This window comes from Cottoperca gobio, chromosome 5, assembly GCF_900634415.1.
Source record: "Cottoperca gobio chromosome 5, fCotGob3.1, whole genome shotgun sequence".
Classification (NCBI taxonomy): domain Eukaryota; kingdom Metazoa; phylum Chordata; class Actinopteri; order Perciformes; family Bovichtidae; genus Cottoperca; species Cottoperca gobio.
This window is the reverse complement of record NC_041359.1, coordinates 28,682,806-28,689,215: the sequence shown is the minus strand read 5'-3', so window position 1 is coordinate 28,689,215 and position 6,410 is coordinate 28,682,806. Positions and strand designations below refer to the sequence as shown.

General features: G+C 43.7%; 1 protein-coding gene across 2 annotated transcripts in view; it reads left to right on the top strand.

Annotated features, from left to right (window-relative positions):
* matn4 (matrilin 4) overlaps window positions 1–6,410 on the top strand; it is a 36,302-nt gene that overhangs the window by 2,396 nt on the left and 27,496 nt on the right. The gene's annotated exons all lie outside the window — the stretch shown is intronic.

Here is a 6,410-nt window from a genome sequence, read left to right as displayed (position 1 = left end):
TTATACAGGCAGTAAGACAGACAGGTATACAGACAGACAGTTATACAGGCAGTAAGACAGACAGGTATACAGACAGACAGTTATACAGGCAGTAAGACAGACAGGTATACAGACAGACAGTTATACAGGCAGTAAGACAGACAGTTATACAGACAGACAGTTATACAGGCAGTAAGACAGACAGGTATACAGACAGACAGTTATACAGGCAGTAAGACAGACAGGTATACAGACAGACAGTTATTCAGGCAGTAAGACAGACAGTTATACAGACAGTTATACAGGCAGTAAGACAGACAGTTATACAGACAGACAGTTATACAGGCAGTAAGACAGACAGGTATACAGACAGACAGTTATACAGGCAGTAAGACAGACAGGTATACAGACAGACAGTTATACAGGCAGTAAGACAGACAGGTATACAGACAGACAGTTATACAGGCAGTAAGACAGACAGGTATACAGACAGACAGTTATACAGGCAGTAAGACAGACAGTTATACAGACAGACAGTTATACAGGCAGTAAGACAGACAGTTATACAGACAGACAGTTATACAGGCAGTAAGACAGACAGGTATACAGACAGACAGTTATACAGGCAGTAAGACAGACAGGTATACAGACAGACAGTTATACAGGCAGTAAGACAGACAGGTATACAGACAGACAGTTATACAGGCAGTAAGACAGACAGGTATACAGACAGACAGTTATACAGGCAGTAAGACAGACAGGTATACAGACAGACAGTTATACAGGCAGTAAGACAGACAGGTATACAGACAGACAGTTATACAGGCAGTAAGACAGACAGGTATACAGACAGACAGTTATACAGGCAGTAAGACAGACAGGTATACAGACAGACAGTATACAGGCAGGTAAGACAGACAGGTATACAGACAGACAGTTATACAGGCAGTAAGACAGACAGGTATACAGACAGACAGTTATACAGGCAGTAAGACAGACAGGTATACAGACAGACAGTTATACAGGCAGTAAGCCAGACAGGTATACAGACAGACAGTTATACAGGCAGTAAGACAGACAGGTATACAGACAGACAGTTATATCAGGCAGTAAGACAGACAGGTATACCGACAGACAGTTATACAGGCAGTAAGACAGACAGGTATACAGACAGACAGTTATACAGGCAGTAAGGACAGACAGGTATACAGACAGACAGTTTACAGGCAGTAAGACAGACAGGTATACAGACAGACAGTTATACAGGCAGTAAGACAGACAGGTATACAGACAGACAGTTATACAGGCAGTAAGACAGACAGGTATACAGACAGACAGTTATACAGGCAGTAAGACAGACAGTTATACAGACAGACAGTTATACAGGCAGTAAGACAGACAGGTATACAGACAGACAGTTATACAGGCAGTAAGACAGACAGGTATACAGACAGACAGTTATACAGACAGACAGTTATACAGGCAGTAAGACAGACAGGTATACAGACAGACAGTTATACAGGCAGTAAGACAGACAGTTATACAGACAGTTATACAGGCAGTAAGACAGACAGTTATACAGACAGACAGTTATACAGGCAGTAAGACAGACAGGTTTACAGACAGACAGTTATACAGGCAGTAAGACAGACAGGTATACAGACAGACAGTTATACAGGCAGTAAGACAGACAGGTATACAGACAGACAGTTAAACAGGCAGTAAGACAGACAGGTATACAGACAGACAGTTATACAGGCAGTAAGACAGACAGGTATACAGACAGACAGTTATACAGGCAGTAAGACAGACAGGTATACAGACAGACAGTTATACAGGCAGTAAGACAGACAGGTATACAGACAGACAGTTATACAGGCAGTAAGACAGACAGGTATACAGACAGACAGTTATACAGACAGTAAGACAGACAGGTATACAGACAGACAGTTCTACAGACAGTAAGACAGACAGGTATACAGACAGACAGTTATACAGACAGTAAGACAGACAGGTATACAGACAGACAGTTCTACAGACAGTAAGACAGACAGGTATACAGACAGACAGTTATACAGACAGTAAGACAGACAGTTATACAGACAGACAGTTCTACAGACAGTAAGACAGACAGGTATACAGACAGACAGTTATACAGACAGAAGCTCAAACAATGTGGAAATAAAGCTGTAAATATAAGATATATTGTAGCTTCATCGTGTATTAACGCTCTCATGTTCTCAGCGCTTTACGGAAGATTAATGACGTGACCGTGTTTCCATGGTAACAATCAGTGGCACCAAACGTAAAAAGAGAACAAGGCTCATAATGTTTCTGACGATGGAGCGAGTCACGAGAAGGTGAAGAGTTCTTAGAGAGCGAGGTAACCAGGAAAACATCGTGACCTCAGCGTCAAGGTTTTATGTTATCCTGTGTGTTCCTGGTAAAATCTCCTCGAAGCTGTTGAATTGTTCCGGAAACATTTCTCCTAAAATATGTTTCCATACAACAAAACTGCATTCTCTATTATGTTCCGAGGGAAACGTGTTCACTGGAAATTGAAAGAAAACAATTTGGTTATAATTAAAATAAGTTAGCTTGTTACGCAACTTAAGTAGGTTACGTTAATTACCTCACGTACGTAATTTAAATAAGTCAGCGTTGACTTTTGGTTTCTCACGGGACGTGGACAGCGGTCCCGTCATCTGTCTGACCTCCCGACGTGGACTTACGCAGAAACAAAGTATTTGTGATATGTCAGAAAATGAGAAAATACACTTCCCTCGAAACGTAACTGACATAGCAGTTTATTCGTATGGGAACATATATTTACAGAGTGCTCAGCGATGATGCGGCGGCTGTCAGCCATGTTTTTTAGTTTGGATAAAGTTGGTTAAATTACCCAGAATTCAAGGCAAATTAGTGCAACTTGACACCGTCACGAGTAAGGACGGGCATTTTAAGTAATCTCCATATTTGAGTTCTCACGTGAAAGTATTATAAAGTACTCGCAATACAAATGTAATGTAAAAATAGAGGTACCTTTACATTTATATTTATTATATGTTTTTTGTGATAACTCTATACGTTAAACGAATACTAACGTCGTCATCGAGTACTCATCTCCAGTGAGGAGCCAGATGTCGACGTCGATCTGAAGTCTATTAGTTCTTAATTAATATCTGAACACAGTCAAAGTCTATCTTTGTGAAACCAGCTCAGCTAGGTCTACAGTCAGACAGACAGGAAGTCAGTCAGTGAGACAGGCAGGCAGGTAGACAGTAAAACAGTCAGGCAGTGAGTGAAAGTGCTAACAGTAGCAGAGTCAACATCTGGATCCAATCTGCAGCGAGTAACAAGAAGTGCTCAGTGTGGACTCCAGCTGTCACTCAAAACTACACCAGCAACAGTACAGCCACACGCTGCCTGTCTCACTGCACACATCCACCTCTCTCTGCCCGTCTCACTGCACACATCCACCTCTCTCTGCCCGTTTTACTGCACACATCCACCTATCTCTCTGCCTGTCTCACTGCACACATCCACCTCTCTCTGCCCGTCTTACTGCATACATCCACCTCTCTCTGCCCGTTTTACTGCACACATCCACCTATCTCTCTGCCCGTCTCACTGCATACATCCACCTCTCTCTGCCCGTTTTACTGCACACATCCACCTATCTCTCTGCCCGTCTCACTGCACACATCCACCTATCTCTCTGCCCGTTTTACTGCACACATCCACCTATCTCTCTGCCTGTCTCACTGCACACATCCACCTATCTCTGCCCGTCTTACTGCACACATCCACCTATCTCTCTGCCTGTCTCACTGCACACATCCACCTATCTCTCTGCCCGTCTCACTGCATACATCCACCTATCTCTCTGCCTGTCTCACTGCACACATCCACCTCTCTCTCTGCCCGTCTCACTGCATACATCCACCTCTCTCTGCCCGTTTTACTGCACACATCCACCTAGCTCTCTGCCCGTCTCACTGCACACATCCACCTATCTCTCTGCCCGTTTTACTGCACACATCCACCTATCTCTCTGCCTGTCTCACTGTACACATCCACCTCTCTCTGCCCGTCTTACTGCACACATCCACCTCTCTCTGCCCGTCTCACTGCACACATCCACCTATCTCTCTGCCTGTCTCACTACTCTCTGCCTGTCTCACTGCACACATCCACCTCTCTCTGCCCGTCTTACTGCACACATCCACCTATCTCTCTGCCTGTCTCACTGCACACATCCACCTCTCTATCTGCCTGTCTCACTGCTCTCTGCCTGTCTCACTGCACACATCCACCTATCTCTCTGCCTGTCTCACTACTCTCTGCCTGTCTCACTGCTCTCTGCCTGTCTCACTGCACACATCCACCTCTCTCTTCCTGTCTCACTGCACACATCCACCTCTCTCATCCTGTCTCACTGCACACATGCCCCTCTCTGCTCCCCTGTCTGTCTCTCTGTATACAGCTGCAGTGTGAACATGTGGTCTCCATCTGTCTGTCTCTAAAGTCTGAACCACAGAGCCGATGTCATCGTCTCAGTGTGAATTCAGGCTGTCAATCAAAGAGGGACCACACTATATATAAAACTCATATTTCTTGACTCACCTGCCGGTCCCTTCACTCCTTCACCTGCTGCTTTAATCCTAAATGTTTTCTTCTTCCATCATCTGAACCGATGATCAGACGACAACAGGAGACAAAACAACAGTTTCTCCTTCATGAGGACTTTGTCTCTCAAACCAAAGCTTTGTGAGCGATTAAGATTAAATCTTTGTTTAGCAACACGGAGGCTCTTTATGCTCTGACCTCGTCAGCACAGCTGCTGTATAATAACACACATATAAGAGCATTGAGTTATTAAACATGGAACTGTTCGACAGGCTCATAGACCCTAAACATCCCAGCTGGTCTGCAGTCTCACGGACGCAGACGCTTCGTGCACATTTGAGTTTTTCTTCAACACTTCTCCTCTAAAATGTTTTATTCAGTAGCTGCTATGTTAAGTCGTCTGTGGTGCAGAAACTTCTCAACAGGATGTCAAATATCTGTCACCTGTCATCGTTTCTCAACCTCGGGGTCACGACCCCGGCAGGAGGTCGCGGGATGGTGTTTAGGGGTCGTGTGTTGGATGATAGAAAGTGAGAAGAAAAGTAACAGATATTATTACATCGTCTAGTTTTACACTGAAGCATCGTTAACATTTAGTTTATAGTTCTGATGCTTTGAGAGCCGTTCGTTCTTCTATTATCTAATTATTTAACTTATTACTCAAAATTAATCATCAGCGAATAATAAACCGTCAATACATTTCAATTCACACAGAGGATATTTAGCCTCGGACAAAAATGAAACATAAAAAATATTCACCGTTGCAATATTTCTTTAATTGATCTCCGCAGAAAAAAATATAAAAATGTCGAAGCCCAGCGGCCGCGCAACGGTTAGCATTACTTTGTGAAACACAGCAGACGGAGACGGCATCCTTTACAATTATGAACCCACAGCGTCAAAGGTTGAGCGGGAAAAATGAAGCCAACGCGGAAGTATCAAGAACTGCAGTTCTTCAAATGGCCACTCGAGGCCATCTCCGAAAACGAGTCAATCCCCGATAGTCAACTTTACAGCAGAAATAAACACGTTTACAGTTCGGACAAAGGTGAACTCTGATATAACTCACCCGTTTAAATTTTGTTATTGGCGGAAAGTTATGCATATTTAAGGACGTGGCTGCTTTGAGTGACAGGTAGGTTATTTTCTCCTCCATTTCTGGATCAGACTACATCCATACGTTCCACAGTCTCTGGTCTACAGCACGAAGAGACAGTATCGTGTTTATTCAACACGAATGATCGGAAATAGTCATTTGAGAATAAACACGTACTTGGATTCAGAGCTTATTATTTATTACAGCGTCAGTTTTAAACGGGATCCACTCGTACATGCGTAGCCTCTTTAAAATAAAACTCTTATAACGTAGCTTTATTTAGTTTATGTCATTGACGAGTTGGGGGGTCGTCGGTCCACCTCTCCAGACTGAAATATATAACTACTGGATGGGTTGTTAGGAAATATGCTTCAGACATTCTCGTCGCCCTCGGGATGAACTGTGTCCAACACTTTCTGCAAAACTAAAAACAGTCTCTGTCCATTCATCTGAATTGTTGGTTTTTGCTCGACGTCACTTCGCTCACATAACTCTACAATCATCATCTTCTACTCACCTTTCCTGCCATCTTCTCCGATGTCCAACTCTTCCATGATGGGCTCTGCTGACATTAGCAGGGAGCGTTCCTCAGGCCCATCGTCTCTGCTGCAGTGTTACACAGATGACCTCTCTGTGTGAGACTAACAGATACTGTTATACTGAAACAATGTCTTAAGTGTCCATCAGCAGGTCTGAGAGCTGCAGC